General features: G+C 42.0%; 1 protein-coding gene and 1 non-coding gene across 2 annotated transcripts in view; both read left to right on the top strand.

Annotated features, from left to right (window-relative positions):
• LOC145404902 (RWD domain-containing protein 1) overlaps positions 1 to 25,726 on the top strand; it is a 124,644-nt gene that overhangs the window by 38,297 nt on the left and 60,621 nt on the right. The window lies entirely within an intron of this gene.
• Positions 273 to 391, top strand: LOC145405157 (5S ribosomal RNA). Its single transcript, XR_013898268.1, has one exon. It is a non-coding gene; the product is annotated as a 5S ribosomal RNA (ribosomal RNA).

Here is a 25,726-nt window from a genome sequence, read left to right as displayed (position 1 = left end):
GTCTCTGACACTCAGACTTTGCCCTGTATATCCTTTCTGGCTCCGTGCATCACTGCCAAGTATTCTTCTCTGTTACCAACGTCAAAGACAGAGGGCTGGTGGGAGGGTCCTGATCTTGCTTCAGCCTCTGGTTGCAGGGCCAGCTGTGCCTTGTTGTGACGCTGTAAGAATTTGGTGATCTGGCGTTGGTGGAGGGAGTTGACGTGGGTGTGATACTGCTCCTCGTAACCTGCCAGTGCCTTATTATTGAAGAAGCACATTGCTTCACTGTTGCCAACGGCCATACCACGTTGAGTACACCACTTCCCGTCCGATCAGCGAAGTTAAGCAACGTTGGGTCTGGTTAGTACTTGGATGGGTGACCGCCTGGGAACACCAGATGCTGTTGGCATCCCTACGTCAAGTGGGGTTGGTGGAGGATTAGTGCCCCTCCTTGTAAAACAATTAACTCTAAGCCCTTGGCCACCCCGTTTGGGATACTTGGCGTCTGGCAATGAATGAATGAATGAAAAACATTGCTTCACTGTTGATTGTTATATCTTGTTCAAGGAGGTAGCATAGCTGGCAACCCAAGTCTATCAGTTTCTTAATGTAGGCCATGGATAATCCCTCATGCCTCACATTTACACCTTCCTCATCCTCTCGTGGGCTGTCCTCTTATTGTGCCACATCATCTTCTTCAATTATTTCATCAGCAGTAACTGCAGCAGGCTGTATCATTTCTCGAATGTCCTCACCGGTAGTCTCAGCAAAACTAGCTCCAGGGATTTGGCGTGCCTTTTCCATTGCAGCCTCTACCTCTGCCTCAAACTGTCTGTGGGGAACCAGGCACCTGGACTTTTTGAACTTTTTCCACCATTTCCAGTGCACTATGGTCTGTATTTGGGGCGCGATAGTCAAACCTGGACTTTTTGAACTTTTTCCACCATTTCCAGTGCACTATGGTCTGTATTTGGGGCGCGATAGTCAAGTTTGTGTAGTTAGGTATCCTTAACCCTTTAACCACGGGGCGTCACTTTCGTGACGCTTGGGAGCAAGGGATCATACCGCGTGGTGTCACTTTTGTGATTCTGTGTTATTTTGAATTCACCCGGGCTTCCAAGTGGGGGCTTGTATCATCTATCAGTACTACCAATGTCCAACACTAGTCAGCACTCCTAATCTCATCTGTACTCCCATCCATTGTTGACAATTTAGCCATTTCTCCCCGTTCTTGACTCCCATCCCTACCCCCCCTCCATTACCCTATCCTCTCACCTGCCCGGCCGTGCTACGCTAAGTAAATCTTCCCTGGAATTTTTCACTGATTTCATCCATTGAAATAAGCCCTATGCCCTATTCTTATGCCAAATAATATATACAAGAAAGAAATAAGGTAAGTGAGAGTGCCATACACCTGGAATTGGCTAATTATCACCTGACGACACCTCACGTGCACTCGTTTGCTAATTTTCGCTGTTTTTTTTCCCCTTGAAATATGCCGTATAATCTATTTTCGTAATAAATATACATGTAAGGAAGGAAGGGAGAAGCCTAAGTGATATTTACATTCACCTGGAACTACCTAATTTATAATGTATTGTCTAGATTTCCTGCCAGTCATTTCAGTGCTATACATAGCTGTTTCAAGAGCTAACATTGGTAGCACTGAATATCCCCTAAGTAGGCCTCTACCCCGGCCCTCCCTTATCAGTTTACTCTCATCTTCCGAAGATACGTCTGTTTCTTCTTGCTGACTTCAGGGCCTTTTTCACCCCCATGCAAAGGGCCCTGTGACCTTTACCCCCTACTAAACCTCGTGTGGAAAGAGGTAAAGGGCTGACAATTGATAAAAGAGTGACTACGATCTTTCTGTTGAGTAAAACAGTGCAAGTGGAATTGTAAATAATGCATAAACAGCAAGTGAAAGTAATGAATGTAAATATACGTGAACAATGGAAAATAGTTTTATAAGTTACTTCAAGTGACAGTGCATAACACATCGTAAATAAAATAGAAATGTAAATAACGTAAGTAAAATAGAGAACGTAAATAGAAATGTAAATGAGTAGTATTATAAGAATACGAGTATATACCCTAGGAGTAATGAAAATGAAAGTTTCACTCTAGCATAATTGAATACTATGAGTTATGAGAGTGAAGATGAAAGTGACATTCACTCTCAATGCTAGTATACAGGACGAGAAAGTGAATGCTACGTATTTTACTGAAAGAAATTGAATCCTTACAGTGACAATAAACTAATACTACTGAAGGAAACTTATGGATAAAGACTGTAGATATATATAAGTGTTATATAGTGATAGAAATATAAAGTGTGAGGAGTTTTATGAATAATAAATGACAGAGTACCAAGAGCGAACTAGTGCAAGTGCGCCGGTCAGACGCGCTCGTAATTTTCATTGCCTTCACAGTGGGTTTTTTTTTGGAGTATGGATCCCAAACTACTTGAAAATCATAGAGTAGTGTTTATAGTGTTAATATCTGGCTGTGGTAATCATATTACGGGTTGTCGGGAAGTGTAAAGTGGAGACTTCGTTACCCAACTTCAGAGGTCTCCACAAGTCCTACGGTAACTGACGAAGGCTCAACAAACATTCCAGGAGAAAGCTGAAGGTATGTGCCATAAGCATATAAAATTTTAATATTCTAGGACTAATAACTGATTTTTGGCAAATATTTTTTGAGAGTCTGTCGGAGCCTGAATAACCCTGCGGCACACGCAAAACATCGGTAAACATGCCCACGGTGTAGGGGTTAATAGCAGAGAAATGTGATGGCTGAAGCCGAGATAGCAGAGGGTTGGGTGTACTCGATCAGGTCAAGCAGACCTGTAAACCACAGCCAAGCAGTTACCATGGTCAGGCAGACCCCATCAACCACAGACAAGCAGTCAACACTGCAGGGCCATACCCTACAGTGGCATGAAAAAAAACATGAAAAAAAATGGCCCTGTTGGGCGAAAATGTTCGCTCAGCCATAATTTCCACCTGGACCCAAGCATTTTGTTCAGATAAAATGGAAAAATGTATGAATAATGGTTTCAAACGACCAGATCACAGTGTCCAGATAATGGACGTCTGGATAATAGAAGGGTTACTACATCTAATATATATATATATATATATACAGTACATACATATATACAGGTAACTCGCATGGAACACGTGGGTTTCGTTCCTACCGTGCCGTGTTAGGTGCGAAATCGCGTATATTTAAACTACTCCGTATTTTGCTCCCTAGACCCCCCAAATGTGTTGTTTTGCTGTTATCTGTCACTGGTAATCACTAGAAAGCACTTTAAGTGGTTAGAAGGTTTATTTAATGTTATAACTCACAAATACAGTACTCCAGAGCAAAACTTCAACACACAAATACTGTACGTAAACACAAGGAAACATTCCGACGCCGATCATAGGTAATCATATAAATGAGGTTAACTGGTACCAGTGCTTTAACTTACAAGTACATACCAGAACAGTACATATTTAACTTAGAAGTGCAGTACTGTGATATCGAATGATTTCAGTACATAATGTGTTAAGAATGGCTGGAAAAAAAAAAAAATGAATACATTTTCACCTTTTTGATATATATTTATGGTAGTTTCGAGTTATTTTTTACGTTATCGTTGTGCCCATGCTTGGAAAAGGGAGCGAAAGAGTTGAATTTTCAGTCCTTAATGAGAAAACTGCACGTCCTCCAAGGCTAGACTCGGCCACGGGAGAATAAAGTGGAGGGTCAGTCCGATTAGCAATAAGGAAGTTGTGTCACAACTTTCAGCTCCCACACCACGAGAATGGCTAAAAATAGAATCGTAATGCAGTTTCAGAACTAACAATAAGTCTAATTATTACGAATACAGATACAAAGCAGAAATAAATACGTTTACATACGGGGAAAACGTACTTCTTCCGTCATAACATGTTCATCTTTCTCTATCATTTTACGTTCATCTTTATCATTTTACCTTGTTATTTTCGCAATATATATTGCTGTCTCGTAAACAGGGTGGTTGTTTGTGTTTTGCAACGGAGGAAAAAGATTGTATTTTCTGTCTGGGTCGAGATAATGGGTGTACCTATGCGTGGTTAGGCATGGCCACGAGCGAAAAAATCGTACACCCACTCATCACGATAGCAGGTGGTGAACTGACAGATGTTACATGAGAGGGTGAAGTCAAGGTCAGTCTCATGTCCCAGATTTTCGTTCACTTCCCGAAAGTTTATTCCCAGTTTTCTACAAGTTGCATTGCATCAAATGATCCAAACCATTACAGCAAACCTGAGCAAATAGGTAAAGATACCAAGACAAAAATGTATTTTTCTTTTATTATAATTCTTTAACGAACAAACAAAAAAGGCAATATTCCGACGCCGATCATGGGTAATCATATAAATCAGGTTAACTGGTTACAAGGCTTTATTTAATGCTTTAATTGCTTACAAGTATATACCAGAACAGTAAATATTTAACTTACAAATACAGTACTGTAGAAAAGCAGTACAGTAAGAGTTTAACGAACAAACAAAAAAGGCAATATTCCGACGCCGATCATGGGTAATCATATAATTCGGGTTAACTGGTTACAAGGCTTTATTTAATGATTTAACTTTATTTAAGTGCTTACAAGTACAGTACATACGAGAACAGTAAATATTTAACTTACAAATACTGTACAGTATTGTGGAAAAAACGAACAAATAAAAAAGGCAATATTCTGACGCCTATCAGGTGAACTGGTTATAAGACTTTATTTCTTGCTTTAACGTTATTTAATAGTACTTTAAGTTGCACATAAACTTACCAGAGTACAGTACTGTAAATATTTAACTTACAAATACTGTGCTACTGTACTCGGGAATGTCTCACTCACTGAATAATTTCCCGCCTAGATCGTCACGTAATCAAAACTAACCGCGCGCTGCGGTGACGTTCGAGGATTTCATCTTTCAAAGGCCTCTCCTGCGTTAATTTGTAGTTTTCATAATGTTTTTTTAATCTTACGTTGTCTTATATGTATCCCAGCCCTTACCGTGTATAATTGCGAACGCCTTCCGTGAGATCGTGTTCCGTGCGAGTTACCTGTATATATATATATATATATATATATATATATATATATATATATATATCTGTATGTATGCAGCATGTCTTAGGAGTGTAATGCTGTATGGTAGTGAGACCTGGGCAGTAAAGGAAGAGGATATTCACTGGCTCAAACATTCTGAAATGACAATGATTAGGTGGATGTGCAGTGCATCCTTGAGTGCAAGGCCTTGAGGGGCTAGGTTTACGACGGAAGAGTTGAGAGGTAGGATGGGACTGGAGTAGTAGTGGTAGTAGTTGTTCCCTAGGCAGTCTGGCCGAACAGCCTCGAGTCCCTTAGGAAGGCCATGGCCGTGTCCAGGCTTTCCCACAGAGCTCTCAAAGAGTGTATGTTGTTTGTTGGCGTAGGTGATTTTGTGCAATGCAGTCTTCCATAATGTGCATAATAGTATGGGGTGCTGTGTTGCCTCCTGGACAGGCATTAGCGACGGAGTCATCCAGCCTCTTTTGGTAGCTTAAGAGGGCTGGATGGTGCCCACATCTCAACTTGGCCAGGTGGACCCTGTCCTCATGAGGGAGATAGGATTCAGAAGGGTGGATGTCAGGAGGCCGTGCATGCAGCTGTGTGTTGTCTTTAAGTGACTGAATGGAGCGGTGAGTGATCTGAGTGTGGATATGCGTCTGGAAGCTGGTCTGAGGTGGGCAAGGGGGGAGAGATGACAGTATTTGTGTATGGTATCATGTGCTGGGTGTTGTTTTGATGTTCCTTGGTGTGAGTGGATGTGCTGCCATGTAATATAGTGGATGTTGTGGGTTTGTGGAGGCTGCAGCAAGAAACTAGGTGCCTCTCATGTCTAGGTGATCCTTGACTTTGAGGACTTTGGTTTCTTGATATAGGTGGTCTGTGGGTGTAGTAGCTGTGCAGCCTGTGATTGTTTTTAAGGCCTTGTTCTGTATGGTCTGTAGAGTGTTGTAGTATGTTTTGGTGAGGTTAGGAACCCAGGCAGGGCTTGCATAATTAATCACTGAATGTATGTATTGTTTGTATACAGTGGTGGTGGTTTCTTTGTTGTGTCCAAATGTTGTGTGGGCAAGTGGGCTCAGGCCATTGAGTCTTGGTGTTATTTTATTTTTAATGTTTGTGATGTGTTGTTTAAATGACATTGATGTATTCTGTTACACCAAGGATTTTGGGTGTGTGCGTGTGTGTGGTAGGGGAGTGTTGTTTATGGTGAGGTGTGGGATGTGTCTGTGTTCTGCTGTCCAGTTTGTGAGAAGGGTCACTGTAGATTTGGCTAGGGCTATTTTGAGCTTCTTTGTGGTGAACCATTCGTGTACTGTGTTGAGGTAAGGTTGGATGATGTGTGCAGCTGTGTTTGCGTTTTGGTGCGTACGTGTAAGTGTTATACCATCCGCATAGGAAGTTTTGTGTATCTGTGGTGTGTGGGGTGTGGGTATGTCGTGCATGTATAGGTGAAAGAGTGTAGGGGACAAAACAGATCCTTGGGGGACACCATTTGTGAAGTTTCTGATGTTAGAAGACTGACCTGCAAATGTTATGTGTGCACAACTGCCTGCTAAGTAGTTTGCCAGCCATCTTTTTGTGTTATTGTGCATGTTTGTGTTGAGTATTTTGTTTATGAGGTTGTGGCTGGGGATGGCATCAAAAGCTTTGCTGATGTCTAGTGTGATTAGGAGTGTTCTGTGTGGTGGCCTAGCTGAATTCATGCCATCGAAAACTCTCTCTGTAAGGTCCGTAAGAAGGGTGTTTGTGGAGTGTAGTGGCCTAAAGCCATGTTGTGATTGGGCTAGGGGAATGTGAGGTGTGACTAGTTGTAGTACCAGTCGTTCAGTGACTTTAGAGGGGGTGCGGAGGAGTGTGATGGGGCGGTGTGAGGAAGTTAATGTGGGGTCTTTGTTGGGTTTAGGGATAGTGATGATAATGCCATGCTTCCAGATGTTGGGTATTATGTTTTGTGAGTAGCTGTAGCTTGATATGTTGGCGAGTGCTTGTATGCCTTGTGGTCCAAGGTGTTTAAGGTTAATGTTGCTTATGTTGTCTGGTCCACAGGCAGGTGAGTGCTTAATGTTGTTAATGATGTGCTTCGTCTGGTTGTAAGTGAAAGGTGCGTAGTCTGTGTCTGTGGGGAACTGTCGCTTACATCAGATGATAGGTTGGTCTTCGAGATGGGGGTTTAGATGGCTGACTTGTGAAAAGTGATTGATGAGAGTGTTTGCTTGTTGTTTGTTTGAGGGTATGGTGTCTGTTGTTGTGATGGCAGTGTGTGATTATGTGGTGTTGCTGTTGGAAAGTGTGATGCTGTTTAGTGTTCTGTAGAGTTCGCTGATGTGTGTTTTGTGGTCAAGTGTTTGGAGGTAATTTTTCCAGTTTAGTGTTTGCTGTTCTGATATTTTATCGTTTATTTGAGTGTTGAGTTCTTGTATTTGTTGTATGGTGTCTCGTGTATGGGGTGTTGGGGAGTGTCGCAGTGTGTCCCGTTGTCTGATGAGGCCCTGAATTTCTGATGTGAAGTTGGGGTTGTCTCTCTTTCTGTTGCCTCTAGCGATGTGTCTTTTGTCTGTTGTTTGTATAATTGTATTGAAAGTGTGCACAGCGGTGTTGATGTTTGTTGTGGGTGTACTGTTTAGTGTTTTGAAATGTTCTGTTTCAGTTACAAAGGCCTCCCAGTTGGCTCTCTAATAATTAGTGTATGTGTGTTTGTGGCCAGTTGGGGTGATTCTGGTTTTGGTGGTGATGGTGATTGGGAGGTGATCAGAACCTAAGGTTTTGACCACTCTCCAGGATGTAGTGGGGGTGAGGTTTGGGGAGCAGAAGGTGATGTCTGGGGATGATGGGAGGAAGAGGGCTTGGTGTGGGATATGGGTATGTTGGTCTAGATTGTTCAGTATGAAAAGATGATCTATCTGGGATTGTAGTACCAGCCCTCTGTCTGTGTCAGGGTTGTTGACATGCCAGGCCGATGACTTGGCATTGAAATCACCTCCCAGGATGATGATGGGTATGTTAGTGATGTGGTGTATCTGTGGAGAGGAATTGTGGTACTGTGGGGGATGATTGGGGGGGACTGTATGTGTTAGCGATTGTTGTGTGTGATTTGTTACCAGTGCGTATTTTAATTGATTGTATTTCAGTTGTGGTGTCATCTGGGGGGAGAAGTGACTTTGTGTGTGCGCTGGCGAAGGTGATGGATTTGTGTACCAGGGTGATGAGTCCACTGCCGTCGGCTCGGTCTTGTCTAATGGTGGTGAAGTTATGAAATGTCGGTGTTTTCTCTGCTCTGTGTAGTTTTGTTTCTTGTAAGATGGCAATGTGTTTGTTCTGTTGTTTGATCAATTGTGTGAGTTCTTGTTTTTTGGTGTTTATGCCATCTGTGTTTAACTGAAGGATAGGACTGGAGTATATTGGTGTTGTGATGAGGAGAGGTAGATTGAGGTGGTTTGGGCCTGTGGAGGGGATGCGGGATGATAGTTGGGTGCAGAAAGTGAGAAGTGTTAAAATTACGGGGGGGTTGGGAGAGATAGACCAGGAAAACCTGGGACGAGGTTATTAAGTGTGACGTCAGGGTTATGGGACTAAACAGGGAGGCTGCCAGAGATCGAGCAATATGGAGAGGTGCCATTAGGTGATCAAGGCCAGTGCATGCAAGCATGTTCAAGCCTTCAAAAACAAAACAGATATATATATATATATATATATATATATCATGTGGGGTTGGTGGAGGATTAGTGCCCCTCCCTGTAAAACAATTTACTCTAAGCCCTTGGCCACCCCGTCTGGGATACATGGCGTCTGGCAATGGATGGATGGATGTAGATATATTCCAGCCATCATCCAATCCTACATTGCTCCATGAGGAGTGTTGGAGCCTGGGGCTGGGCAAGTTGGTCCTGACATTTAAGATGAGAGTGACCAGCCTCACTCATCCCTGAGTGGCATAACGTGAGCAATAACCCCAACCACCCCTTGGACATAAACCTTCACTGGCTCAATCCAATTGGAGCTCCATAATTACTCACTAAACCACCAGGTGCCGTAATTTGGTTATATGGTTACCGCCCAGCATAGTAAATGGTTTCCTGGTGTACAGGAAACCATTCGGCTTGTCACTCAGTGTAGAGTCACCCATAGGCAGAAGGAAGAGGAAAGAATGAAGGAAAAAAAGACAAAAGAGGGAGTGTAAAGTCACCCGTAGGCAGAAGGACGAGGAATGATGAAGTAAAGAAAGACAGAAAAGGAAGGAAGACATGTACCGTAAAACGCCATAACTTCGGACATTTTTTATGTGTTTTAATGAATAACTCCTTGTAGAATGGTGCAATTTTATTCCTGTTGGTGTCATGTGGTAGCCAGGGAGTGGTACCTACTAAATCCATATATTTAAAAAAATTAGCCAAGCTAAATTTGTGCTTTTTTTTTTTCATTTTCAAGTGTCCAAAGTTAGGAACAAATTTTCTAACTTCGGACAGCTCTTCCAAACTTCGGACATCCATGTATTTTCCCTTTAAACATGAGAATGGTTAATGGGATCTATCTCTGGACACACTGGCCAAACTTCGGACACTTGAGAAGTTTTTAAAAAATGTAAAAAAAAATATTGGGCACTCGTGACCAGAGTTATACATATATATAGAGAAGTATCCCAAAATACAGTAACCCCTCCAATATCCGGATCAATAGAGCCATAGGCAGGTCCGGATAGTGGTCCTGTCCGGATATTGGGCCCCAGCTTATGGACTAGTACTTACGGACCCTAACTCTGAAAAACACCTACACAACTCCCTCTGGACATGCATAGCACCTATTTAAGACCCAAATCACACCAATAAGGGACATAAAAGACTGAAATAAATGCAAAAGAACCATAAAATGAGGTTTTAGAGGTGAGTTTATACAATATTAAACATTCTGGGTACTTACAAGTCCCTTGGTCTTGGACTGGTTTGAACCGCCAGTTTGCAGTCCACAGTTAATCCTCTGCACTCTAAATTCTAATTTCTTAACACTGCACAACACTGTAAATTCCTGTGTGTTCTAGTGGCAAGGTATTGCAGTTTATTCACTGTTTATTCACAAAAAACAAGCACCTGTGGCTTGCACTGTTATGAGTATCTGCTCTCCATCGGAGTTAAGCTGTGACTGTTGATGTTGGTGGGGTAACAGAGTTGCCAGATCGCAACAGCCACATTACCAATCTCCTCAACTTTCATTGTCAAATATAACTTTTCATTACCAAATTCGTAAAGCTAGCATATATTCTTCACTAATTATATATACAAGTGGAAATACATGTAATCACTCTCCTTATAACTAACACCATGTTGATTATTTTCACACTATGTAGGGTAGCAGATTAATCAGAGAGAGCAAACAATCCACCATCTCCATCCTGTGTATCCTCATACATGTGAAAAATCCATTTGGTAATGCATTATTCTAATGCATTACCAAGCAATTTTCATTACCAAATTGGCCCACACTTGGTAATGAAAAATACCAAATGGCAACCTGACAGGGGAGGGGGGAGTGGGAAGAGAGGAAGGGGTGAAGGGACCATGGTGTAACAGCTGTTTGGCGCCAGGCGGGAATTTCAAATTATGGGAGGGAAAAAAGTCAGATTTTTTTTGAATTTTTTGCAGTTTTTGGCCCATTTTGGGAATATTGGATCCCAGGAGGATTATGTCCGGTTAGTGGGGATGTTCGGATATTGGGCATTCGGATATTAGAGGGATTACTGTATCTTCTTTTTGGAGCTCGTAATTTCATATCACATTAAATTGCATCATATCACATTGTAGTGAGGTATTCTGGCCGTAAATAGAACTAAGAACTATTCACGAACTTTTTGAGATGAAAAAATAAAATAAAAATGCACTGCATATACCCAAAACTGTAAGAGGAACTGTCCTCATTTTCCTAAACAAAACTTCACTTAATTGTCAAGTATCTACCTCATTGACTCAACAAATGCATACCGAAATAACATAATATGATGTTGATCATTTCTTACAGGTTCTAAAGACACACACACACACACACACACACACACACACACACACACACACACACACACACACACAAATCAACAGACACACGCACACACTGGCACATGTTATGAAGGCACCATGGAACATATTAACTGTAGTACATCAGTACAAAAAACTATTCCTTAACTACCAGTATAAAATACTGTAACTAAATATATAGTATCACTTTTTTCTTTAAAATAACCTCATTACTGGTTAAGGCACCTTATTGGCAATAACTTTGGTACTGGTAGTACTGACTATGGTATCTTACAGATCTATATCAAAATTATTGTCATTACTTAGGCCAAAGGTTCACATCTATATCAAAAATCATCCTTTGCTTTCGGTCAAGTGTTGGTTCTGGTAACACCTTCAGTATATCCTCTTTGTCTATGTCATTGCTGTCATCAACCATTGGGTATACAAATGTGTGAGGTGTACCCTGAACGTGTTTGAGAAACCTGACATGTATTTCTGGTTTTACCTTAACAGTGATAGCAATATAATGCCTATATCTGTCTTTGGTATCAAAGGGAACCCTCACAACTACCCAGTCTGAGGGAACAACTTTATCCCTAATAATCTGGGTAGAGGTGACTGTCAGGGGAGATGCTTGTGCTTCATGGTTGGGTGCAGATGTGGAAGTGGAAGGCTGTGCTGCTATCTCTGCTGTATCCTCTTGTGGCTGCAGTGGCTGGGGTTGTGGATCATCAACTTCACACTCTTCATGCTGGCTCTCTGTTTCATTTTGTAGTGCCCTTGTAGTAATACTCATGCCCGGTGACACATTCAACCTTTTCTTTCGCCTTGGTTTCGCTATAGCTGGACTTGAGCTTGACTGACTGGTTCCATGCCTCATGTCCTTCAACAATTCCAACACTGAGCTGTCTAAGGCAGTACTGGTAGATGGTCCTGGTGTACCAGTATCAGCTGTATCTTGGATTGAATCTTCTGGAAGTCTTGAGATGGATTTCTGTGGATCAAGAGGATAAATGCCACTCTTCCTAAACCCACTACGTAGGTTGTCAGCAATGGTCCCTTTAACTTTATCCACCAGTTCGGTCAGTAGTGCTGGGAAGCAGTCTTTAGGTAATGAAGCACTCAGCCTACCAACAGTAGTTTTCTTGAAGTTCTCGAGGATCTTACGCCAGTGCACTTTTAGAGGCCGGAACACAGCAACATCGAGAGGTTGTGTCACGTGCGTGGAGTTAGGTGGTAAGAGAAGAAAGGAGATATTATGTTTCTCACATGACTCAATAACACTGGGTGATACATGGCTTGCCAAGTTGTCTCCTATAATGACAACTCTACCTGTCTTGCATTTAGCATAGGGGAGGATAATTTTGTGGAACCAGTCATCGAATGAACACGAGTCGAACCATCCATTGGGGGACCTATTGTAGTGTGTTCCAGGAGGGCCCCCTTCAGTCCAGGTATCGTAAAGATGGATAGCTTTATACACCACATATTGAGGGAGTAACACACCAGATGCAGTTCCAGAGAACATAATAGATATTGAGGATTTTGTTGAGTTCATAATTCTCTCTGGATATTTAGTGCCCCGCCTCACTATGACTTTCTTTTTACCTGGATCATCAGTAAGATTGGTCTCATCAAAATTTATTATGTTCTCTGGAGGCACACCTTCTAGTGATTTTTTCAGGTTACTGTAGAACTCGGCTAGCATGGCTCTTGTCACTCTGGCTCTGTCAGTCTTTATATTCTGGGACAATCGTCTACTAAGGGTTTGTTTGTGGCGCTTGAAGAAGGAATGGGCCCATTTAACACCAGGTACATTGTTACTGAATCGTGACACAACAACCCCTCGTTTGTCTAAATTTGCTTTCACTAACATCCTCAAGTCCAAATTGTCGAGTGGGAATCCCCATTCTGCCAATGTGAGGATTCTCTGACACACCAGTAACTCTTCATCATGGCTCAATGAAGTATTACGTCCCACTTGTTTGCAATGTTTTTGTATCAGGTAATCATGTAATGTGCTCTTTTTTAATTTATATTTTTCAGCTGCTTTGCGCACACTCATGTTCTTGTTATTTATGTCATCTTTAGCCTTTTCCAGGGCACTTTTGGACACTTTACTTGTGTAGGCTCTTTTCCTCTTTATAGGAGATTTCGCTGTTTTAGCCATGTTTTTCTGTTTATATAATTAGCATCACTTTACCATTAATATTGTTGTCTGTCCGAAGTTTGGACTTTATTTGGCTCAAATAATTTGTCTGTCCGAAGTTAGGAATTTTTTCTGCAAAATAAAGAAGTATTCATTAAAGCAGGCATAGCAAGATTATCCATGCATATATTTTGAAACAGTTTACTTCCCAGTACTTACAGCACTTTTCTACATATAATCGTACTGTTCACTTTTTTACAATTGAAACTGTTTGTTCTGTGTGAACAGAGTTTTGCAGGGTAAGAAACTTCAGTTATTTTTTCCAATGGATTCACGAATTTTTTTCACCCACACATATTCAAGCTAGTTTAATAGGATTAATACATAATAGTCTTAGAGGATTACCCTACCTACCCACATCATTATTTTTTGCAAATATCGCACTCTTTTCCAATAAACTTGAATTATTACATTTTTTTGCGAAATGTCCGAAGTTTGGACGCCGTCCGAAGTTATGGCGTTTTACGGTAGGGGAAAGGTGCATGTATAGAGAGAGAGAGAGAGAGAGAGATAAGTATATACACACTCACTGCAAATTGACATAGGACCTACACACACAATTGCTATGGGAGAGTTGTCTGTCTTTGCTTTGTGTTTCCACCTCTACCAACTGAATTTTTGGGGCAAGAAGTAACTGGCAACTCCTGTGGTGTTGGCAGGAGGTGGTGAAACACTTAGCACATCAGTGTTTGCCTAGAAGCGAGAGTGGGAGTATATGTTCCCGTCGCTCCAAGCTTGCACCTCCCTCTTTTTTCGTATGCATTACTGTTTGCCTTGTTATTTTCCTAGAGTCGAGTTGTCATGCCTGGAAAGTACTGCTTAAGGGATGAGAGGGTCTGTATCATTGCATGGAGGCAGGATAATGCCCCAATCAACACAATTTGTGAACGCACTGGGTGCCCAAAGTCGACCGTCATGAACATTCTTGCTGCAGTGTGTGGCCTGCCACCTGATGTCGTACCAGAGCACAAGCATGGCGGTGGAAGGAAGAGGACGACTTCCAGAGGTACAGATACGCTTCTGAAGAGGGAATCAAGAATCCTTGACTGGCAGCAGCAGAATTGAAGAGAATGCATCCCCATTTGTTACAAGACGTCTCAGTTCGAACTATCCAACACTGCTTTCAGGAGCAGGGTTTGCCAAGCTGCACCGCAGTCAAGAAACCGCTTCTCACTAACCACATGAAGAAGCAGCGCATTCAGTTTGGCAAGAAGTACAGTACCTCTCAAGTAATGGAAGGGTTAGGTTCCTGGAGAGGTCACGTTAGTTGAAAACGCTTTTTTTAAACATAATTTTCCCATAAGAAGCAATAGTAATATTGGGGGTTACATCCCTGGACTCTGGGAAAGTCTATGCATTTGGGGAGTTATGCTACTCTAAACTTAAAAGCAACAATATTAATTTGAAGGAAAATCCATGTAAAAAACAAAAACAGTCTATCTGGGGAGAAATAAACATTTGAGCCCTGGTTGGGCCAAAACGTTGTTTACTTCTCTCCAAATACATACTGTTTTCGTTTTTTATGCGGATTCTCTTTCAATTCTGCTTCATTCACGGCATTGTGAAAGTTCCTCAACATTATTAATGCATTAGTAGGTCATAAAAACACTACAGTAAAAGCAACATTTTCATTACAGTAAGTAGGTCACAAACAATAACAACACAGCCTCACTTCATCTATGCATCACTCGTCGTCTGCTGCTGTACCTCCTTACCCCTCTACCCCACCTCCCGCCGCTTCCCACCCTAAATTGGTTGTCCCTCCTAGCTCTGCTGTCCTTCCTCTTCCTCTTCCTCTGACTGCTGTGCTACTGGTGATGAAGATAACACCCTTAAGTTTTCTGTCTTCTTCAAAAAGAAATGCTCTATCTTGATATGAGTGGTTTTCTTCTTTCTGTTCTGCAGCATCAAGTTGTAACAATTTAGATCTACCATCACTTTTCTGGCCAAATTTTGTCCGAAAATGAGCCAAATTGCTCAGAATGGGGCCAAACTTCATTTTCGAATATTTTAGTTCGAATAAAACCAGTTTAAGCAACAGACAAATAAAAAATTGTATATATACATAAACTGCCACACACGGTCTATCAGCTCGGGACTGTCCAAGATGCGCACAGCTAATTTGAAACCATCATGTACGTGTAAAGTCGCGTTAAATCGAGAAACCCTTGTTAGTTAAACATATCTCCTTAAATATTTGCTCGTGTTAAAACAAAAACGCGTTGAGAGGTAACTGTATGCACACTGGACATTGGATGAGTGGAGAAAAGTTATGTTTTCGGATGAAAGCACATTTCAAGTGTTTCAGGTGCATTCTGCCAAAGTTTGTCGCCCTGCCTCCCATAGTCGATATGACCCTGCTTACACGGTGCCGACTGTTAAGCACCCACAGTCAGTAATGGTATGGGGGTGTTTCTCAGGTGAAATGGGAAGGGGAGGCCAGTACATTCAAGTTCTGAAAGATCATTTGTTAAACTTTTCTGCCATCCCATGGGTGCGACTTTTTCATGCCCGATTCAGGTCCATGTCACAAGTCAAGAAAGGTGACAAAATGGCTTCATGATAATGGGATTGAGGTCCTCGGCTGGCCTGGCAACAGTCTGGATCTAAATCTGATAGAAAACTGCTAGGCAAAGATGAAGAAAATCATGGCAGAGAAGAAGACACCCAATCTGGACAATTTCAAGGCTGAACTGACAAATGTTTGGTGCAAAGAAATGTCCTTAGATTACTTTAGAGATCTAAGTGATTCCATGTCAAAATGCATCCAACTGGTCCTGAAAAGCAAGGAAAACATGATTTCATATTAATAAACGGCATTTCATGAACAAACATTGTGATATACTATGATTTTTGTGTTTTTAATACCTTGTGGGGGGAGGTCCTAAGTCAATTTGCAGTAGCTGTATATATAAATATATATATATAGATATATATACGTATATATATATATATATATATATATATATATATATATATATACATACTGTATATATATATATATATATATATATATATATATATATATATATATATATATATACACGTATTATATTATGCAGTATATATACAGTCGACCCTCTGTCCTCGCGGTTCCTCAGTTTGCGGTTTGTCACCAGGGAAACCAAATCACCTTTTTCGAAGTCCAGAGAAAAATGGAAACACATTCAAATCTCGCGCCACACACTGCATACCGCCCGCAGCGCCACCCGCGCCACCCCCGCATTGTTTTGAATCTCTCGCGGCAGGCTTTCTCATTCTCAGGTTCCGAGATAATTTGCCGTCAGACAATTCGCTGTCAAAACATGGACGATTCCCCGTCAGGACAATTCACACCCTGGACGATTCCCTGTCATTCTATAAATATACTTATTTTTGAATAATTAATACTTTAATAACTAATTTTCAGGGGGAACTATCAAAGTCTATGTTCATTCAATAACGTAGGCTGTGGGTATCATTTATAAGTTGCACCTTTAGTCAGTAATTAACGTGTTTCTACTTCACTGTAGCTGACTTTGAATTATATTCTAGCGTCACCCATAGCTGTCTTCATTAATTTTCATTGGTACTACAACATCCTGGGTATATTTTAAAAAGACTCTGACGAGGTACAAGTATATATTCATCTCAAATGACAATATCCAACGTATTATTCTGATCGGCCATAGTGGACGCAAACCGTGGGGAAAGATATGGCTGAGCCTCAACAGATGTCACTACATTTATTATAAAAACAATAAACCACCACCACTTTTAAAACTCATATATTTAAATGACTATTATAGTATGTAAGTAAATGATGGGGAATCGTCCTGACGGCGAATTGTCTTGTTATTGTTGTGACTGCGAATTGACTTGACAGCAAATTGTCCCGAAACCCATTCTCACTGTGACCATGCTTGTGTGTGCTCGTACTCGCTGATCTCTCCGTGACACCATCATTTTATCTACCATGGGCCCTAAGAGAGCAGCCAAGACATCTCCTGAAGGCACCCCAAAGCGCCAGAAGAAGGTAATGACCCTGCTGGAGAAGGTAGAATTGCTGGACAAGTTACGGGAGGGAAAATCCTGGTAACGGTGGTGGAGGGTGAGAGTGTAGCTGTGACGAGCGGTGTAAGCGGCCATCCACCTACGCAATTAAACTATTTTTTTCATACTTTAATTATAAATAAGGTGTTTATTGACATGTACACAGGGGTTTTCTTTCATTAACCCCTGAAGCGCGGATCGTCGCGTTTGCGACGCTCGCCAAAAAGGACATAATGGCGGATCGTCGCATTTGTGATTCGAGTTAATTTTGAATAAACGCTAGCAAGGATGTTCCAGCTGGTATTGTCTATCAGTACCACCACCCTTTAGCTACAATTAGCATACTTTATCTTTGTACTACTGACCTCCGTTGTTGCCAAGTATCGTGTTTTTCCCCCCTCCCCCCCCCACCACGGCCCGGCCAGCCTGGCTGTGATATATGGCAGCGCTCTGACTGCTCAGAACTGTAAATCTGCGTTCTCCTCTCACAAGCAGTTTATGCTAATAGGAAACGCTTGTTTCCCCAGTTGTCACACTAGCTTTTTTTCGTGCAGTTTGCCCCTGTTTAGCGTCAGTTTACCGCAGGCTTTCACAGTAACATTATGGTGAGTTCTAGCTCTTCCGAGTCAGTGCGAGCGGCCGACAGGAACGAGAATAAAGTGATGGGCGTAAGGCAGAATAAAAAGTGCGCCGCGGTGATCTTGTGGGAAGTAATATGATCAAAAATAATGTAGTATACGTGTTTTTAGCTGTGAAAATGAAAATGTTTGTTGAGTGACGGGAAGACCACCGCCGAGCTGCATGTCGGCCGTACGCTTCGTTGATTTTAGCCTTATTTTCAGTGCTTATTGTACAAATATGGATTCCAAACTACCTGTACGGTACGTTGTAGTATAAAGTTTACTGTGACAGAATGAGGCTGTGTTAGAGGGGAAACCGGGTTGCTGGAGGTGTGAAAGTGAAGATTTTGTTACCCAACTTTTGCAAGTCTCCACAAGTCCTTGGGTAGTCCACGAAGGCTCAACACCTGTCTCTGAAGAAAGCTGAGTGTAAGTACTATCTGCCATAAAAATTATAATTTTCTAGGGCTAATCTCTGATTTTTGGCAAATATTTTCCTACAGGTACGCAGACCACGATACAACCCCGCCACACAGGGGGGGGGTCGGCTGTCGACGGCCGCGGTTTAGGGGTTAAAGAAGGAAATGGGGGGCTAGGGGTGTTTTTAGGGGGGCACCAATTTTACACAGATTTTCGATCTTCGTGGGGGTCTCAGGCCCCTAACCCCCGCGAAGACAGAGGGTCAACTGTATATATACTGTATACGGTACTCGACAAAAATATTGGGCACCCATAAGGCACGGCAAACTTTTGGCAAAAAAAGAATGGCTTTTTTTTGGGTGAGGAAATTTAGACAAAAGTTTTGGACGCTAACATGACGTCACGACAGCCTGAGGCAGTACTGTGCGGTAGTTGGCTGGCGCCTCAGTTGCCTGTGGGCTGCGAGAGAGAGAAGAACTCGTCTGCTCCTCCCTCTCTTATTGCACCATTCCTTGACCTAGTGAACTGCTGTGTTTTGGCTTTCAGGACTTTAATATAGCCCCTACCCAGGAATTGTCGAGTGAAACAACATCACAGATCATTGCTCTAAAGCACGAAGGAAATCAGTGATTTGGTTGGTGTGGCACGGTCGACAATGCGGAAGTGGTATGCCCATTACAGAGTGGAAAACAGTGGTGACATTCCTACAAAGAAACCACAGTCTGGTAGGCCCAGGAAAACTTCCCTGAGGTCTATTAATGTGCTCAAACGTGCAGTGGAGTTTAATCCTCGTGTAACTGCAAGGAGGCTTGAGGAGTGCAATCCGGAAGTGCTTGGCGAGGTATCAGTGCGCACTGTTTCTCGAAGAGTCCATGAACTTGGTTACATCAGCCACAGGCCTGTGAGAAAACGTCTTCTTACACATAACCAGAGACTTCGTAGGCTTGCCTTTGCTAACAAGTACCTTAACTGGGGTGAGGAGCATTGGTTTTCTGTGATGTGGTCTGATGAGGCAACGTTTACCATTACCTGTAATTGAGGAGTGCGAGTGTACCAGCACAGAGTCAGTGACCCGCTTGACCCCTGTTACATGGAAAGCACAGTTAAACACCCTGATTCACTTATGTTGTGGGTTTTTTTTTCTGGTAAGGGGTTGGGGAAGCTTGTTGTGCTTCTCAGAAACCGCAAAGTGAATCAGGATGTTTACCTGGAGCTGCTTTGTGATCATCTACCTGAGTCCTTTGAGCTCACAGATGCAGGAGTGTTTCAGCAGGACGGTGCACCTGCTCACACCACCAAGTCTGTCACCAACTGGCTTCGGGACTTCGAGGTATCCTTCATAAAAGACTGGCCAGGGAATAGCCCAGACCTCAACCCGATAGAGAACCTCTGGTACCTCGTAAAAAAAGGATCTCCAAGGGAAGGATGTGAGCTCTCTGCCTAAGCTTGGAGCAGCCATTCGTGAGTCCTGGGCATATATATCACCCCAGCACCTGAGGAACCTGTCCCTTTCATTTCCACGATGTCTCAGGTCTGTGATGCATTATTTACCTCTTCTCTTCATATGTGAAAGGTTTGTTTTTTGGGGGGGCGCCGGGCGCCCAATACTTTTGTCGGGTAGTATATATATATATATATATATATATACAGTAGGCTCGCACAGCGCGCGTCATCGCGGTGCGCGTTTTGCCTTGTGCACGAGTGACCAAAAGTCATAACCAAAAACCCTTCAATGCGCGAGTTTACCGCATAGAACGCGAGGCAGAGGCAAGGAGTGGCTCAAAAATGCCATTTTCTACTAGTGCACGACCACCCCTCACACAGCGCGTCACGTGTTGTCATGTTGATGCGTGATGGAAGGCAGGACTGAGCTGTGTATGTCAAACATTAGCAAGATCCTTGCTGCCGTGGGTAAGCTCAAGGAAGAGGTGAAGGAACAGGAAGTGAGCAGCCTAAGAAAGGAGGAACTTCTGGTTGGTATCGACAAACTCTTCTGCTTCTACACAGACAGGCACAGGGAAGAAATAAACAGGAGAAGACAGACGCTCATAACAAGCTACACACAGTGGGCTCAAGTTGGTGAAATTGCGGAACCATCGACATCGTCTGCTTCTGTTCCTGTTGAGGATGAAGAGCATGCAATGTCAAGTGTCAGCATTGGACTTTGAAGGGTTTATGGCCGAAGTGAGTGACTTTGATGCTCCTGGGGAAGGTGCTCAAGAGGAGTCTGTGGAGGGAAGTGTTGGTGTGGTGGGAGGTGCGGTGGGGAGTGCTGCGCTGTAAGTGTTGCCGTGCCTCGGAACCCCTGTTATTTAAGGTCATCAGGCCTGTTGTCTACTGTTGATAAGGTGACTACCCATATTTTGTTATTGTAGCTATAGCTTTAGTACAGTGTCTGAAACATATGACCTTTATTATGTCTCTAAGGGCCAAAAAATGTCCAGGTATGAGGGGGTACCGCCCATATGTAATTATTCCCATAAGATTATGTATTCCTAGTACGTGAATTCCCAGTGCGTGAGCTCGTGCACCGCCCAAACTCTCGCGCACTGTGCGAGCCCACTGTATATATATATATTTTAATAACAGAACGGAGGAAGGAAAAACAAATGAATAAAAAAAAAAATAATCCATACACCAGATTAATGATGTCCTTTGTTCATAATATATCTGTAACAGTTAGACTTGAACAGTTGTGGGTTGAAATTTGGAGGAAAACAACTCTGGGGAAGCGAGTTCCAGAGAGATTCAGTTCGGGGAATGAAAGAATTCTGATAGGCAGAAGTTCTGCAATATGGCTGAGTGACATTCCAGTCATGAGCGCTACCAGATGCCCATGTAGCACGAGGGAAGGCATGGAGAGGTGGCATCATGGACGCAACTTCGTCTGAGCATTTGCCAAAAAAGATATCTGTAAAATAATGCAAGGAAGGCAACATTCCTTCTCACTTGCAGGGGAGGTAGTTTATTTGTAATGGCAGGGTTGTTAATAATTCTAACAGCTTTGTTCTTAACTTTGTCCAGTTGTTTTAATGCAACCTCTCCACATCCATTCCACAAGGGTGAGCAATATTCATGCTGAGAACACACATGACTTATAAATTACAGCTAACTGCTCATCATTGAAGAAGTTACGGACTCTGTACAATAATCCAAGTTTCTTTGAAGCGGTTTAAGCAAGTGATCTAACATGAGAGGTCCAGCTGAGGGCATTGTCAAGTGAGATGCCAAGAATTTCAGTACTTTTTGAGATGGGAATATTAGTAGCACTGAAGGTAATGTACGAATCTGGCAATATCTGTCTATTAGTAAATTGTATATATTTAGTTTTACTAGCATTAAAAGGCATAAAATGATCCACAGGTATACATGGCGTGTGATGAGAAGCGTGGGTGGTGAACTGAATGAAAGGAAGGCAACGATTGATTATGTGTGTGTGGATGCAAGGATGCAAAGATGTGTAATGGATGCAAGAGCTTATAGAGGTTGGGGGAGTGGACTTTCTGACCACTACTTGGTGGTGGCCAGAATTAGGATCCAAGTAAGATGGAGGAATAGAAGAAGAGAAAGACAAGAGGAAGGAGTAGTTGCAAGGAGAGTGGAAAGGTTACAAGAGGATGAGAAAAAGGCAGAGTATAAGAGAGAAGTGGAGGAACGATTGGGCAAATATGAATTGGAGCAGATGGGGGACGTGGAAGGTGTGTGCAGGATATTTACAGAAGAAATATGTGCAGCATGTGATGCGGTGTGTGGAAGGAAGAGAAGACGGAGGGGGGTGCAAGGAACAGCGTGGTGGACTGAAGAGGTGAGAGGCTGTGGCACAAAAGAAGAAAAGCATACAATGAATGGATGAGAAATAGGGGCATGGAAGAAGTTGAGAGGCAGAAGAGAGAGTTATATGTAGAAAGAAAGAGAGAGGTGAAAAGATTAGTAAGAGAGAGTAAGAAGAGAGTGGATGAGGATTTTGGAAGGAATTCGAGTGTAAAGTGGAGGGACTGTAAGAAAATGTTCTAGAAAGGGGTGAAGAGAGTAAGACAGGGTGGAAGTGAGGTTAGCAGGGGAGTGAAAGATAAAAATGGTAGATTACTAGTGGAGAAGGGAGAAAAAGTGAGCAGATGGAGAGAACACTTTAAGGAATTGTTGAACATAGAGGATGGAAGCGATGCGAGTATAAGTGGCTGGGGAATGGCTGGGAGAAGGAGGGAGGTGAGAAGACAGGAAGAAATCAGTAGGATAGAAGTTGTAGAAGCAATGAAGAAAGTTAAATTGGGGAAATCCCCAGGAATTGATGGAGTGTGTGGTGAAATGCTGAAGCATGGGGGAGAGATAGTAGTAGAATGGATGTGGAAGATGTGTAGATTGGCCTGGGAGGAAGGTAGAGTCCTGGAGGATTGGAAGTCAGGTACAATTATTCCCTTGTAGAAAGGAAAAGGGGAAAAAGAGGTGTGTGGTAATCATAGGGGCATTTGTCTTCTTAGTATACAGTATAGGTTACTCGCACAGAACATGTGGGTTTCGTTCCTACCGTGCCGTGTTAGGTGCGAAATCGCGTATATTTAAACTACTCCGTATTTTGCTCCCTAGACCCCCGAAATGTGTTGTTTTGCTGTTATCTGTCACTGGTAATCACTTGAAAGCACTTTAAGTGGTTAGAAGGTTTATTTAATGTTATAACTCACAAATACAGTACTCCACAGCAAAACTTCAACACACAAATACTGTACGTAAACACAAGGAAACATTCCGACGCCGATCATAGGTAATCATATAAATGAGGTTAACTGGTACCAGTGCTTTAACTTACAAGTACATACCAGAATAGTACATATTTAACTTAGAAATGCAGTACTGTGATATCGAATGATTTCAGTACATAATCTGTTAGGAATGGCTGGAAAAAAAAAAATGTTATGAATACATTTTCACCTTTTTGATATACGTTTATGGTAGTTTCTAGTTATTTTTTATGTTATCGTTGTGCCCATGCTTGGAAGAGGGAGCGAAAGAGTTGAATTTTCAGTCCTAAATGAGAAAACTGCACATCTTCCAAGGCTAGACTCTGCCACGGGAGAATAAAGTGGAGGGTCAGCCTGATTAGCAATAAGGAAATTGTGTCACAACTTCCAGCTCCCACACCATGAGAATGGCCAAAAATAGAATTGTAATGCAGTTTCAAAACTAACATTAAGTCTAATTATTACGAACACAGATACAAAGCAGAAATAAATACGTTTACAGACGGGGAAAACGTACTTCTTCCGTCATAACATGTTCATCTTTCTCTATCATTTTACGTTCATCTTTATCATTTTACCTTGTTGTTTTCGCAATATATATTGCTGTCTTGTAAACAGGGTGGTTGTTTGTGTTTTGCAAGGGAGGAAAAAGATTGTACTTTCTGTCTGGGTCTAGATAATGGGTGTAACTATGTGTGGTTAGGCATGGCCACGAGCGAAAAAATCGTACATCCACTCATCACGATAGCAGGTGGTGAACTGACAGATGATACATGAGAGGGTGAAGTCAAGGTCAGTCTCATGTCCCAGATTTTCGTTCACTTCCTGAAAGTTTTCACAGTTTTCTACACGTTGCATTGCATCAAATGATCCAAACCATTACAGCAAACCTGAGCAAATAGGTAAAGATACCAAGACAAAAATGTATTTTTCTCTTATTATAAGTCTTTAACGAACGAACAAAAAAGGCAATATTCCGACGCCGATCATTGGTAATCATATAAATCAGGTTAACTGGTTACAAGGCTTTATTTAATGCTTTAATTACTTACAAGTACATACCAGAACAGTAAATATTTAACTTACAAATACAGTACTGTAGAAAAGCAGTACAGTAAGAGTTTAACGAACAAACAAAAAAGGCAATATTCCAACGCCGATCATGGGTAATCATATACTGTAATTCAGGTTAACTGGTTACAAGGCTTTATTTAATTATTTAACTTTATTTAAGTGCTTACAAGTACAGTACATACGAGAACAGTAAATATTTAACTTACAAATACTGTACAGTACTGTGGAAAAAACGAACAAATAAAAAAGGCAATATTCTGACGCCTATCAGGTAAACTGATTTATTTCTTGCTTTAACGTTATTTAATAGTACTTTAAGTTGCACATAAACTTACCAGAACAGTACAGTACTGTAAATATTTAACTTACAAATACTGTGCTACTGTACTCGGGAATGTCTCACTCACTGAATAATTTCCCGCCTAGATCGTCTCATAATCAGAACAAACCGCGCGCTGTGGTGACGTTCGAGGATTTGATCTTTCAAAGGCCTCTCCTGCATTAATTTGTAGTTTTCATAATGGTTCTTTAATGTTACGTTGTCTTATATGTATCCCAGCCCTTACTGTGTATAATTGCGAGCGCGTTCTGTGAGATCGTGTTCCGTGCGAGTTACCTGTAATAGGAAAAGTGTATGGTAGGATACTTATTGACAGAGTTAGAGAAAGAACAGAGGAATTAGTTGGAGAAGAACAGGGAGGCTTTAGGAAGGGAAGAGGTTGTGTAGATCAGATATTCATTCATAGATCTTTAGTGGAAAAGTTTCTAGAGAAGGGCAAGAAGTTGTATGCGGCTTTCATGGATTTGGAGAAAGCATATGACAAGGTGGATAGACAAGGATTGTGGAAAGTATTAAGAATATATGGGGTAGATGGGAAGTTGTTGAATGCTGTGAAGAGTATGTATGATGGTGCTAAGGCTGCAGTGCGTGTGGATGGTGAACTAAGTGAATTTTTCTTATTGAAGGTTGGGTTGAAACAGGGATGTGTCATGTCTCCATGGTTGTTCAATCTGTACATGGATGGGGTAATAAAGGAGGTACAAGGTAGGGTAGTGGATGTTGGAGTGGCCCTGGTGAGAGAGGATAGTGTTTGGAAACTCCCTGTACTGTTGTTTGCAGATGATACTGTGTTGTTGAGTGAAGACGAAGGGAGCTGCAAGGTTGGTGGATGAGTTTGGGAGAGTGTGTAAGAAACGGATTCTAAAGGTGAATGTAGGGAAGAGTAAAGTGATGGTCTTTGAGAGAGGTGAAGTCAGTGAATGTACAGTGAGGTTGGATGGTGAGGAATTGGAAAATGTGAGTACGTTTAAGTACTTGAGTAGTGTGATGAGTAGGGATGGAGGTTTGGAGGGTGAAGTGCTTGAAAGGGTACAGCAGGGAAGAAAGGTTGCTGGTTCTTTGAAAGCAGTGATAAGAAACAGGGAAGTGAGCATGGAAGTGAAAAAGTTACTACATGACAGTATTGTGATACCAAATCTAACTTATGGAAGTGAAGCTTGGACGTTGTTGGAAGGGCACAAGTCAAGAGTGAGAGCAGTGGAAATGAGTTATTTAAGAG

This window comes from Coenobita brevimanus, chromosome 65, assembly GCF_032717465.1.
Source record: "Coenobita brevimanus isolate Jiangsu-jjx chromosome 65, ASM3271746v2, whole genome shotgun sequence".
Classification (NCBI taxonomy): Eukaryota; Metazoa; Arthropoda; class Malacostraca; order Decapoda; family Coenobitidae; genus Coenobita; species Coenobita brevimanus.
This window is presented reverse-complemented; position numbering and strand designations above follow the sequence as displayed.